The sequence below is a fragment of the Nicotiana tomentosiformis genome, chromosome 1 (assembly GCF_000390325.3).
Source record: "Nicotiana tomentosiformis chromosome 1, ASM39032v3, whole genome shotgun sequence".
Lineage (NCBI taxonomy): Eukaryota > Viridiplantae > Streptophyta > Magnoliopsida > Solanales > Solanaceae > Nicotiana > Nicotiana tomentosiformis.
In genome coordinates, this window is record NC_090812.1 from 143,104,712 (window position 1) to 143,119,818 (window position 15,107).

Genomic DNA, 15,107 nt, shown 5'->3' on the forward strand with positions numbered 1-15,107 from the left:
ATACCCAAATACTTCTATAAATGAAGCTATAGTTCTAGCTTTTCATCATCAAAATTCTGTCTTGTTCAGACAACAGTTACAGAATTAAAGGCTTCTAGTTCTCTTTGACGAGCAAAATTTTTTTATATTAGTAGTTAATTTTGCATTCATGTAATTGTATTAGTAATTGAATTTTCTTCGATATATTTGTAAACTTTGTATTTCTATTTACTGCATTTATATTAATAGTAGTTAAATTTTGCCACGTATTCAACCAATCCATCTTTATTTTAGTCTTCTTGATTGTGAACCTTTGGTTATAAAGTTGCCTTTTTGCATTAGATTGTGTTCTTCAACCTTTTGTCAATCTATTTGTTTTTCACTATTTTGTTATACTCGCATTAGACTTTATCTCTATGTTGGTTGTCCAATTTTATATCAGTTTTTAATAGATTTCATACTGAACAATATTATAAATAAAATCTTTTTCCTAAATATTCTATAATCAGCTAAAATTTTGGTTATAAACTTTTCCTTATTTGAATTAAGTAGGGAGTCCTAATATTTATTAATTTAACGTCATTAAGATTTTACCTTATATACTTTAATTTATTTGAACTATATAAAGCACCTATAATTTATTTTTTAAAACTTCATCAGTCGATGTACTCTGGTTTGTAATGGAACGTGAAAAGAATCCTTCCCTTATAGCAATGGCCAATGATTTTGTTACTTCGAGTTCATGCACAATTTAAAACTATTGCCCAAGAAACATCAAAGAAAAGATATAACATAATTTTTAGTCCGGATATTAAATCTGTTGGGAATCATACTTCTTTAAAAAGAGTTTTACGTTAAAACTTTAAATCTTCAAAAGTTATTTTTTCTTGCTGAAACTTAAAAAGTAATATGATAACTTGTGAAACTTAAATAACTAAATTATAAAATTGAAATTAATCTTAAGTTACATATTGATTGAGATGATATAGATTTTCTTCCTTTATTGAATAACTAAATAAGATTAACAATTAACCATTTTAGAAACTTAATTATACTTTTTAAATTTTACCTTTATAATTAAAATAATATAACATAAAAAAAAATTAGATTGATTGAGATGAGTTACACGCGCAATACTCGTATTCTAAGACTAGTCTTTAAAAATATGTTAGTAATTTTATTAAATCTTTTATTAAACATATCAACTGCTTCGCTTATTCAATTTTATTATTTTTATTCAAACATATAAATACTTATTTATAAAATTAATCTCATTACTTCTAAAATACATCTAGAAAGTTCGGAGAATAATAAAGTACTAAAGTATGTTTAAATTGAATGGCACGTAAGAAGGTGTAAGTTTTTTATTATAATAAATGGATAAATGGCAAAGGCGGTTAAATTATGACATTATGTGAGAAGTTCTCTTAAGAAACGCGGTGCCGCAATTCCTATATTACCCCTGCAGCAATCCTTCTCCTAAAAGAAATAGGATTTCTGATTCTTCCTTATATATATATATATATATATATATATATATACTCTGCTCCGTATCCTTTTTCCTCCAACAATTAACAGAGCTAAATACAATTGATCCCAACGAGTATACATACGTAAATCCAATGGTGAAATCGACAGTATCTGAGTCCTCGCCGGAGATGGAGGCAGCTCTGCAGCTAATTCAACTCAGCGGCGATTCTCATGGCTGCAGCCTAATTGAAGAAGAAGGAGAAATAAGCGTGGGCAACAGTACGGCAGAAACGTACTCTTCTGAATACGAAACAGCAAACGGCCGATCGGATTCGTCTATGAAGAAAATTAGGAAGTTCCGGTCAGTGGTCGATCTCTATCAGGCAACGAAACCGCTTATAATGAAGAAGAAGAAGATCAAGAAGCATCGAAAGGCTTTAATTTGAAAGAACGATAGCATCTGTATATTAATTAAGGAATTCATATGTAGTAGTAAGTAGGTGTATAGTGCTGGTGTTCAGGAAGAAGATATTCTCATATTCCAATTGCAGATTGAAGTTCGCTGCAAAAGTATTAGTAGTAGTATCAGATCTCATAAAGGTAAAGCGCAGGAAACTGCTGCGTGGAAGTTTTATTCTCTCTGGAGAAGTTACGTTTCCCTCCTTCAAGTGGGAGTTTTCTTCTTGTTCTCCTTATTTCTCACTGATTTCTTAACACAATCTTTAGATAATGTCAACCATTCCCTCGTATGTTCATAATTGTTGCCATGAATGTATGTATGTTTTCCTATAGATTATAATGGATGAGTGGTTCGACTGTAATTAGGGAGTTTATTATATTCAATCGGAAGGCTCAGACTGACGAGACAAGTGCCGTTCTGTTCACTGTTAATCGCTATGCCTGGACGCTCGAGACTTGTGGTCGTGTGGGTTCAGCGATTACCGTTGGTAAACAGAATTTTGAGTTTTGAGTCTTGTCAAATTGTGAAGCGGCACTTGATCGTTGACAAGTCGGTCTAACTTGTTAATTCAAATGTTTTAATATGATATAACTTTATTTGTTAAAAAAATTATTTCAGCAACGTAACATGTTGTAGATAGGGATAATGACATTATATAGTTATTTTAAAAATAATAGTCAAAAAAAATATATTTTTTATTTATATATATTTCTATATATTATATACAAAAAATATATAAATTTTATATATTTTTACGACAACAGGATATAAATAGTTTATGTTACAACTAAAATTAATCTTTACCAGTATTATACATAAGAAACTTTGGTTTTCTTCTCATCCGACCCAAAAAGTTTTGGGTGTGAATAACTAAGGAAGAATTTCCACATACGTTGCGTTTATGTTGTTTCGACATCCAAATTGATCTCTTAGTTCAAATTCTTTGCATCTCACCTTATCTATTAGTGATCGTTGTAATAGCCCGTACTTTCAAACTAAGATTTGAACCATTCGACATATGTAAGTAGACCCAAGTCCTAAAGAAATTGAGTTATATTCAAGATATGCATCAAGGTTCGAAGTATAGTAAGTCGTGATTCGAGAGTCAGACAAAAAGTTTTGTTGGAATTAAGTTGGTGAATTAGACTCGTATAAGGTCCTACTTCATATATAAGCATAACTCCCTGTATATATGGTATTATGCCATGACCCAAAATTCCACCTTAAGGATCATGACGACACTTAATCTCTAAGACTAGGTAAGCCTAACACATGATGTGATCAAACAAAATAAAGCAACTTAACCATTTAATAAAAGCTGGAAAATGCCATAACATAATCGTAAAGTGAATATAACAGTCATACATCCCAAAATCCGGTAATACGGAATCATAAGCTCTACATAGAATACACAAAAAATCTCAAAATATAATATTGTTTGGAGTAAAAATAAATAGTAGTAAGGGAACAATAGAAGGTGACTCTGCGACCTGCGAGCGGAACAACAAGTATACCTTGAAGTCTCCACAGCTCTGTCTCGACTCTTTAGTGACCAGCACGATCCGAGGTACCTGAAAAATATATGCTGAAGCGTAGTATGCGTACACCATAATCGGTACCCATAAAGTATCAAGACTAACCTCAGTGGAGTAGTGATGAGGTTCAAGTCCAAACACTCACTAGTCAAAATAACCTTTGAAAGATATCACCATAAAACAGACAATGGAAAGCATTCAGAACAAATATTAACCACCTCGAAGAATATGCAACAACAACTCAATGTAGAGTAATCCGCCTTTGCCAACATAATATCAACGGAATCGGGGCACGTAATAACCTATCAAATTCCACCAACAACTCATAAAACTCAAGGAAAAGTCATTTAATGAAAACAAAAGTTTGATCAAAACATCAACCCTCATTTTCCCAACACATGAACAATAACAAGAATTAAACCTGGTATATCTCATAACACCCCCTACAAGCCACCCTTATGTCGCCCCATGCACATCATCAATAGAATACCATCCTTATGTCGCCGCATGCACATAAATAGCCACTCTTATCTCGTCGCATGCACATTAACAATGGAATGCCACCCTTATATCGCCACATGCGCATCACATTCAATCAACCCGCATAACACGTGCCCAAGTGCCACAATATCACTAAACCAATAATACCAAAATCACACAAGATATAGCCCACGACTCAACAATAATATGTACAAAATCATAACAACAATATAAGAGTACGAGTAGTGAACAACAATAAAACATGTTTCACATAACAAACAATCCCAATTCAAGGCATATTAATAGTCTAAGGTCTAATCCAGTCAATTACCACACATACACCCGCGTACACACTTGTCACCTTATGTACACGTTATTTCACATAGTACAAATAATGCAAATTAGGTCAAATCCTGAGGGAAAATCCCCCCTCCCCCACAAAGTTATCAATAAAATCCATAGAAAACAAGCTCAAATGATAAAACTAAGATCTTGGTTCAATTATGCAAAGTCAATCCAAAAAGCCAACCCTAGGCCCGCACCCCGGAACCCTACCAAACCCATAAATTCCGAATACCCATTCCGATACGAGTCCAAATTTATGTGTTTCATCCAATTCATGCCTCATATCGACCTTCAACTCATCAATTTTACTTTAGATTTTTTTTTTGTAAAATCCTCAATTTCTTCACTTAGATTCATCAATCAATCTCTAAAATCAAGGTTGGAATCAAGAACAATAAACAAATCCAAGTAAAAAAAATACTTACCCCAATTTAAATCATGAAAATACCCTCCAAAATCGCCAAAATCCGAGCTCTATAACTCAAAATGTGATAAAATAACCAAAACCCTAGAAATAGAGTACTTAAGTGGTTTGCCCAGGTGTACACATCACGATCGCGGAATCACATTCGCGAAGAACAAACTCACGTAGCTGCTATCCCATCTTCGCGAATGTGACAGACCAGTCGCGAACACGATACCTAACTCAATTGTGCCTACGCGAACACTCTCCTTCTCCCGCGAACGCGAAGACTAAAAGCCTGATTGGCCCCTTCGATCTCTCCTTCTATGCGAACGTGGAGCCCAAGGCGCGAATGTGAAGACTAATACTTCCCATGCTACATGAACGCAACCACACTATCGCGAATGTGGAGAACAAAACTCACCTACCAGTAGAATACCTTCCGCGAACGCGACTCCGTTGTCGCGATTGCAATGAACAAAACCAGACACATGCATCAACAGTCCAAAACAAGGGAGAATAATCTAAAACCCATCCGAAACACACCTGAGGCCTCCGGTACCCCATCCAATTGTACCAACCAATTTCAAAACATAACATGAACCTACTCGAGGCCTCAAATCACCCAAAACAACATCGAAGCCACATATCGCACCTCAATTCAGCCTAAGGAACTAATCCAAATTTCAAATTCAAAACTTACACCGAACATGTCTAAACAACTCAAAATGACCTCAAATTTTGCATGCAAATCCTAAATAATACAACGGACATATTCCCACTTCTGAAACCATAATCCAAACCCGATAACATCAAAATCAACTCTCGGTCAAACCTATCAAGCTTCCAAACCTTCAACTTTTCAGCTTTCGCCAAATATAACCAAATCAACCTAGGAATATCCAAATCTAATTTTGGACATACGCCTAAATCTAAAATCACTATACGAATCTATTGGAACTATACAAATATAGTTTCGGAGTCGTCTACAAAAAAGTCAAACTCCGATCAACTCTTTCACCTTAATCCTCCCACCAAGGAACTAAGTGTCCCAAATCAATCCAAAACTCTCCCGAAATCAAACCAATCATCCCCGCAAGTCACGTAACTATAATTACAAATCTGTAAAGCATTAAATATGGGAAATAGGGTTAAAATACTCAAAATGACCAACCGAGTCATTACACTCTCCCCCTCTTAAACAAACATTCGTCCTCGAACAAATATAGAGACACCCCCGAAGTGCCACAAAGGTGTGGATATTGGTCTGCATCTCATGCTCGGTCTCCCAAGTAGCCTCATCGACCGGCTAGCCTAACCTTCACCGATGTAATATTCTTCGACTTCAACTTTTGTACATGCCTGTCCAAAATAGCCACCGGCTCCTCAACATAGGTCAAAATCCTTGTCCAATTGCGCCAAGCTAAAATCTAACACATGTGGCGGATCACTATAATACTTCCGAAGTATGGAAATATGGAACACTGGTGAACTCCTAATAAGCTGGGTGGCAATGCAAGTTTCTAGGCCACCTTACCAACCCTCTCCAGAACCTCAAATGGACCAATATACTGAGGGTTCAACTTTCCCTTCTTCCCGAATCTCATCACACTCTTCATGGGCGAAACTCTGAGTAGGATCCTCTTACCAACCATGAATGCCACATCACGAGCCCTCCTATCAGCATAACTCTTTTGCCTGGACTGCGATGTACGAAACTGCCCATGAATCAACTTTACCTTCTCCAAGACATCATGGACCAAATAAGTTCCTTACAACCTAGCCTCCTAGGCTCAAACCAACCAACCAGAGAATGACATCGCCTCCCATATAAGGCCTCGTAAGGAGCCATCTGGATGCTCGACTGATAGCTATTGTTGTGGGATAACTCTGCTAGCAGTAGAAACTGATCCAATGAGCCCACTAAATCAATAACACATGCACGTAACATGTCCTCCAAAATCTGAATAGTGCACTGCTCGTCCATCTGTGGATGAAATGTCGTCTCAGCTCGACCTGTGTGCCTAACTCACTCTGCACGACTCTCTAAAAATATGATGTGAACTACGTGCCTCGATCCGAGATGATAGACACCGGAACACCATGAAGGCAAACAATCTCACAAAGATAAATCCGAGCTAGCTGCTTTGAAGAGTAGGTAGTCAAGACTGGAATGAAGTATGCAGACTTGGTCAGTCTGCCCACAATGACCCACACAATGTCTAATCTCCTCAAGGTCTGTGGTAGCCCAACCACAAAATCCATGACGATACGCTCCCACTTCCACTCCGGAATATCAAGTATCTGAAGTAAACCACCCGGTCTCTGATGCTCATACTTAACTTGTTGATAGTTCAAACACCGAGCCACATACTCCACAATATCTTTCTTCATTCGTCTCTACCAGTAGTGCTGCCTCAAATCATGGTACATCTTTGTGGCATCTGAATGAATGAAATACCGCAAATTATGGGCCTTTTCAAGAATTAGCTCCCGTAACCCATCAATATTGGGCACACAAATCCGGCCCTAAAGTCTCAACACCCCATTATCACCAATAGTCACCTCCTTGGCATCACCAAGTTGCACCGTGTCCTTAAGAACAAGCAAGTGGGGATCATCATACTGACGTGCCTTGATGCCCTCAAACAAAGAAGATCATGAAACCATGCAAGCAAGAACTCGACTAGGCTCCGAAACATCCAACCTCACAAACTTGTTGGACAAAGCCTGAACATCCAAATCTAATGGTCTCTTCCCAGCTGTGATAAAAGCAAGACTACCCATGCTCTCAACCTTCCTACTCAAAGCATTGGCCACCACATTGGCCTTCCCGGGATAATAAAGAATGGTGATATCATAGTCCTTTAGTAGCTCTAACCACCTCAGTTGCCTCAAGTTCAGATTCTTTTGTTTTAATAAGTGTTGTAGACTCATGTAATATGTGAACACCTCACATGCATGATAAGCCATAAAGATAGTGCCTTCAAATCTTAAGTGCGTGAACAATGGCTACCAACTCTAAATCATGTATTTGGTAGTTCTTCTCATGGGACTTCAACTGACGTGAAGCATAAGCAATCACTCTACCCCTCCTGCATCAATACACATCCAATGCCAATCCATGAAGCATCATAATAGACTGTTATATGAACCCGATGTTGAAGGCAAAATCAGAACTAAAGCTATGGTTAAGGCATCCTTGAGCTTTTGAAAGCTCTCCTCACACTTGTCAGACTACCTGAATGGGCACCCTTCTACTAGTCAATGGGGCTGCTATCGATGAAAGTCCCTCAACAAAACGACAATAATACCCAGCCAACCCAAGGAAACTCCAGATCTCAATAGCGATAGAAGGTCAGGGTCAACTCTAAACTATCTTAATATTCTTCGGATCTACCTCAATCCCCTCACTGAACATCACGTGGACCAAGAATGCCACCGAATCAAGCCAAAACTCATACTTGGAGAATTTAGCATATACCTTTGTCTCCCTAAATATCTGGAGCACGATCCTCAAGTGTTGCTCATGCTCCTCTCGGCTGCGAGAATACACCAATATATCATCAATAAACATAATGACGAAGGTATCTAGATATAACTGAAATACATTGTTCATCAACTACATGAAGGTTGTTGGGGCATTGGTCAGCCTAAAAGATATTACCAAAAACTCATAGTGACCATAGCGAGTCATAAAAGCCGTCTTTGGAATATCTGAAGCCTGGATCTTCAGCTGATGGTACCGCGATCTCAAATTAGTCTTCGAGAATACCTTAGCACCCTAAAGAAGATAAAATAAATCATTAATACGCGATAGTGGGTACTTGTTCTTGATAGTAACCTTGTTCAGCTGCCTGTAATCAATACACATCCTCGTAGAACCGTCTTTCTTCTTCAGAAATAGAACTGGAGCACTCCAAGTTGAAACAATCGGTCAGATAAAACCTTATCAAGCAAATCCTAAAGTTGTTCCTTTAGTTCCTTCAACTCCACTAGTGCCACGCAATATAATGGAATAAATATGGGTTGAGTGCCTGGCACCAAGTCAATACCAAAATCAATATCCCTATCGGTGTCATACCTTGCAGGTCTACTGAAAACACATCTGGAAACTCTCTTACTACCGAAACTGACTCAACGATATGAGTATTAGCACTAACATCCCTCATAAAGGCTAAGTATGCCAAGAACCTCTTCTCAACCATCCATTGTGCCTTTAGAAAAGACACCACCTTACTAGGAACATGATCTAAGAAGCCTCTCCATTCCAACCTCGGCAACCCCGACATAACCAATGTCACGGTCTTAGCGTGACAATCGAGAATAGTGTGATATGGTGATAACTAATCCATACCCAAAATCACATCAAATCCATAATATTGAGTAATAGAAGATCAACCCTAGTCTCATACCTCCCAATAGTGACCAAACTATAACAATAGACCCGGTCTACCACAATAGAATCCCCAACAAGCATAAACACATAAACATGGGTACTCAAAGAATCACGAGACATATCATAATATAAAGCAAAATAGGATGACACATATGAATAAGTGAAACCCAGATCAAATAAAACTGATGCATCTCAATGACAGACTAGAACAATACCTGTAATGACAACATATGATGCGATTGCTTCAGTCTTAAGGGGAAAACATAACAATGTCCCTGGCCTCCCCCTCTAGGATGTGCTCTACCTGTCTATCCTCCACCCCTAGCTGGTTGTGTAGATAGAGTAGCAACTGGAGCAGAAATTATAGCCCGAGTACCCTGCGGAGGTCTACCCCTCCGAATCATGTGACAACCTCTCACCATATGCCTAGTATCATCACACTCAAAATAACTTCTCTGCAGGTGTGGTTGCTCGTACTGAGTCTGACCCGGTCAGCTAGAATAACCGCTGTAGGAACCTCGTGTAGGAGGTGGATTGGAAGATAGCTGTCCAAAACAAGTACTCCGAGGTCCCTGACTAACTAGATAACTACAAGTAACCTGAAGTACAGACTGAACTGGTCGACTGAAAAAAGCTTCGCCATGACGATTTGTAGCTGAAGAATGGGAATCGCTAAACCCTCCAAAGCCTCGAGGCCTATTGGCCTTCCTATCCTCCCTCTACTGACCACAGATACACTTTAACCTCATAGCAATCTCTACAACCTGATGAAATGGAGTATCAATCTCCAACTCCCGTGCCATCCTAAATCTGAGACCATAACCAAATCCCTCAGTAAATCTACGGACTCTCTCCCTAATAGTGGAAACTAAAGCAGGTGCATAAAGACATAACTCAGCAAACCTCATAGAATACTCAGACACAGTCATATACCTCGGGCGCAACTGCTCGAACTCTGTAAACAACGCATCCCTGAGGGTTTGTGGAAAGAACTCCTTCAAAAAGAGATCAGTGAACTGAGCCCAAGTAAGTGGTGCTGCGCCAGCTGGCCTACTCTCTTTATATGCCTGCCACCATCTATATGCTGGTCCTGTCAACTGGAAAGTGGTAAGGTCAACCCCGCTCAACTCCACTATGCTTTCTCAGAATACGCTGACACAGGTCTAGAAAACCCTGTGCATCCTCAGAAGTTGCGCCACTGAAAGTAGGATGATGATACTTCTTGAACCTCTCTAACCTAATCTACTCCTCTTTTGATGCCACTAGCCTAATCGCGAGCTGAACCACAATTATAGGCTACACCGACATAACACCCGGAGCCTGATCAGTATGAACCCGCTGTTCTGGAGTACGGGAAGTGGGAGTCTAAGTTTCTCCCCCAGCCTGAGAAGTAGCTAGTACAACTAGGATTAATTCTGCCTGAGCCAAGGTACCAAACATTCTCAGGAAGTGTGCTAAAGTCTCTTGAAGTCGAGGGGTAGCAACATGTGCCTCAGGTGCCTGCTCCCCAACCGGAGCTACTGATGGCTCCTTAATCACGGACCTAGCATGGCCCCTCGATGCAGCACGTGCTCTGCCTCGGCCTCTACTAACAATGGCACTGGGGGCAGCATCATTAGTAACTGAAGCCCATGTCCTCACCATATGTGAGAGAATAAAAGACAAAGGCTCAATTTCTGAAATCAATAAATCTGCATGATAAGAAATGAAAGAAGTGAATTTTTTTAATAGTTTTGTAATCTTTCGAAGATAAGTACAAACGTCTTTGTATCGATTTGCAAGACTCTATTAAATTTTTTATGACTCGTAGAATCTATGAACCTAGAGCTTTGGTACCAGCTTATCATGACCCAAAATCCCACCTTAAGGATCGTGATGGTACATAGTCTCTAAGACTATGTAAGCCTAATACATGATGTGATAAAACGGAATAAAGCAACTTAACCATTTAATAAAAGCTAGAAAATGCCATAACATAGCCATAAAGTGAATACAACAGTCATACATCCCAAAATCCGGTAATACAGAGTCATAAGCTCTATAGAGAGTACACAAGAAATCTCAAAATACAACATTATTTGGATTAAAAATAAACAGTAGTAAGGGAACATTAGAAGGTGACTCCGAGGCCTGCGAGCAGAATATCAGGTATACCTTGAAGTTTTCACAGCTTTGTCTCGACTCTTTAGTAATCATCACGATCCTTAAGATGGGATTTTAGGTTGTGACATATTATGTGGTAATCTACTTATCAAACTAAAGTTATTCGAGTCTAGTTTCCAATGCTGCAAATAGATCGATCATTAATTAGACTTCGGGACAAAAAGTTATGCACGTTTTACTACGGACCTGTAAGTAGTTTCCAAGTGCTAGCAGTGGACACGTGGCACCTCCTAGGGTAACCTATATATAACCACAAAACCTGACTTTTAGATCATTATTTTTCATCTTTCTCAATAGTATTTAGACCTGGCAGCCCTAATATCCATCTCCATCATCAAAATCTCTAAGAGGTAAAGTTCTCTTGGGGTGTAAGCAAGGAAAAGCCTTAGTATCCCTCTCCATCATCAAGTTCTCTAAGAAGTGAAGTTCTCTTGTGGTGTAAGGAAGGAAAAAAAATATGATTTAGGAATTCATTTGGGCATATTTTCTTGGCTGAATATAGAGCAAATACTCTCTGTATTTCATCTTTTAATTACTTCCAAGGTAAGTGTAGAACCCCGGAAAATTAAGAAATACTTAAACGCATTTAAAAAAGTTGATGTGTGCTAATTATTTTATTTTATGTGCGGACGAGGATTATTAATATGATGGATATTAATTTGGATATGATAATAAGTGTACGAGGCATATTATAAGTGATGTGGGGTCTAATGAGAGCCTTAAGTCTAAGTCAAGTTGGAAATTATATGATAGACTAAAGTTCCAAATGAGCACGCACAAGACCAAACTTTGGACTAAAATATATATATATATATATATATATATAAGGATTTATATGATGGACAACCTATCAAATGAAATATCTTAAAGTCTAGTTTTTAACGCTTCAAACCGTTTGTCATTTAGACATTTCTATAAGACATTATGACCAAATTACCAAAGACTGGCAGAGGAGTCTGCGGATGCGAAGCATCCGGGGCCGCGTCCGAAAGTGGCTGGCAGTGAAGTGCTGCCATAGCATCCAAGGCCGCGTCCGAAACCCAGAAATCTGGGCCTATAAATATCAAGTCGGGGGAGAGAGTATTTTGAGTATTGGGGGTTAGGGTTCTTAAGGTGAAGGGGCGATTTTAAGCGCAAATCAAGTCCAATAAACCAAGGTAAGTTGTTAATGTTGTTTTGGGTTGATTCTTACTCAATATACATGAGTTCTAACATCATTCTTGTATCCAAATGCTAGATTTTATCATCAAATCCTCAAGAACACTAAAATCACCAAAGTTATGATTTTTCAAGATTGAGCTACTAGAGGTAATTTCAATGCTTCAAACTCATTTATTATGAGTAGTTAGAAGTATTTGAAGCATTTGTTACAAGTTTTAATGGTTGAAAGATTGGATTATAAAACTCTAGTTCATGGCATGAATGGTACTTTTCTTGGCGATGAAATTTATGAATACAATGAACCTATGGAATTATTTGTTAGCAAAAGATGGAAGTGATTAACTAAGTAATCACCCGAATTGTATATTTTGCAAGTGTTGATTATGGAAGACGATGAATAGTAACTTGGTGGCAATGTGCAATTGATGTAGTATCATTAATAACTTCGAATTGGTATTAAAACATAAGAATGAAGTTGAATGGTCTAGCATGTAAAACTATTTGGCAATTTGAGTTGTTGGAGGCTTGTAGCCAACTTATGAGCCATATATGGATGTTGATCAATATCTTAGGTCATATTTTGATGTAATTAGGATATCTAATTGTAGATATTGACTTGATGGTGATGTTGAGTATTTTAATCAACATTGGAATGATGGGGGAGGATTGAAAGCTTGTGAATGTTAATAAAGCGAAAGCGAGGTAAGTTGATTAAAACTTACTCTTCTTGAGGGACTTTCTTCAAAAGCATATTTCAAGTTAATACTTAAGTTGTTTGCAAATATGCTTTCGTGACTGTGGGGGAAAACAAGTACGGATGTCTCCATGTATTAAAATATTATGCTGCATATGTAGTGTCATGCTGTATTATAAAATTTTATTTTAAATCTTGTTGGCAAAATGACACTTTTATGAAGCACTTTCTCCATGTATATCGTGTTCGTTGTCATGAAACTACACGTATCGGTGTAGGCGTAGATGGCTACTTTGTGGTATAGACTATGACAGAGTGCTCTCCCTCGAGAGAGTACTATTTTGTGCTATTATTAGCATGGCTGATTCGATTCGTACGACACTACGATGAGACAACCTGAGCAAGTAGGATATATGATACTTGCCGCTAGGTAAATAACCTAGTTGACCTTCTTATGTCGGTGATGGTATAGTACTCCCAGTGAAAGGTAAGGATGATTTTTTTATGTTTAGGCCTAAGGAGCCGAAAGTGATTTAGATGACTTAAAGCAAATGAAATGATTTTGCATGATTTTTTATCCAAAATCTTGAATTGATATAAATGTTTTAAAAGTTTATATTGTGGGTAACATTTCACTTGGTTGTTATTTAAAATAACAAGGGTCATGAGTTGATAAAATTTCTTATCGTTTTATATCAAATATTGGTGCATTATTTTTATAAAGTTTGTCCCAAGAACTTAAGTTAGAGAGAGTCTATGACACTTATTGAGTACCGCTGTGGTGTACTCAGCCCTTAGAGCCCCCTCCAGGGCCCTGCTTACTTTACATGTTTTAGGATGATGTATGATATGTGGCATGCGGTCAATCTAGGATGACTCTCTTTCCGAGGTATTATGAAGCACCACTTTTATCTCGTGGTAGCTATCATGTTCTTTCTTATTTTATTTTGTTGGAATTACTCCAACCGTTGGTTCTATTCTTGGTATAGAGGCTCCATAGATAGTTGTGAAAGGTTGTAATAACGGGGTTGTACACAACATACATGAAAATATATTTATTTTACTTAGTCTTATTGTTATTATCATGAAAGACGCCAATATGATTTTAAATTGAAAAATATTTTATCATTTAACTTGAAAATGTATATGATTTTCAAAGAGCTTTCACAGTTAAATTGGTTTTCATGCATATGATTTGGGTGCATCACATGGTTTGGTTCGTTCGGGTTGGGTAGTGTGCTGGGTGCCGGTCACGTGATTTTGGGTCGTGACAAACTTGGTATCAGAGCACTAGGTTCTAAGTTGAGTCCTAGGAAGTCTATAGAGTCGTGTCAAGTAGAGTCCCTCTTATCGGTATGTTTCCGGCCACACTTATATCGGGGAAGCTACAATGACATCTAGGGTGTTTCACTTTCTTCATACTCCATATCGTGCGTTTGTGCCTGAAGTGAGAGTACGGATTCTCGATCGTATTAATTACATGTTGTGGAAGATATAGAAGTGACGAGAATACAACTCAAGGTTCAAGTTATAATACAAGTTGTTTGGGCTAATAGCCCAAAAGTGTCATAATTTTTCAAATGGAAAGATAAGTCGAGAATGGATTGGGACTGATATAGTCAACACGTATGACTTTAGTGAATAAGAATTTTCAAATGAATATTGATGGCTCATGGAAAAGAGATTGAGATTTCGATGTCAGCTAGTGCTGTCAGAATAGAGCCAGGGCGTACAAAATAATATATTAGAGGAGGTGAAAGAGGGAACCTCAAAAGAGTAAGGCCCTAATCTAGAATTTAGATTTTTAGTCAAGATGTTAAAACGATCGATCACTGTGACTGTCACTACTAATAAGTACGTCAAAGGTACAAAGAAGAAAACACAATAGTTCATAAACTATTTACTAAGAACTTTACTATTTACCTTTTACCTATGATAAACGGGGGATATGACAAGTCCGTGCCTCAAATGGAGTCCGTTGAGGTCTATATATATACGATATCAGAAAGTCGTGCCTC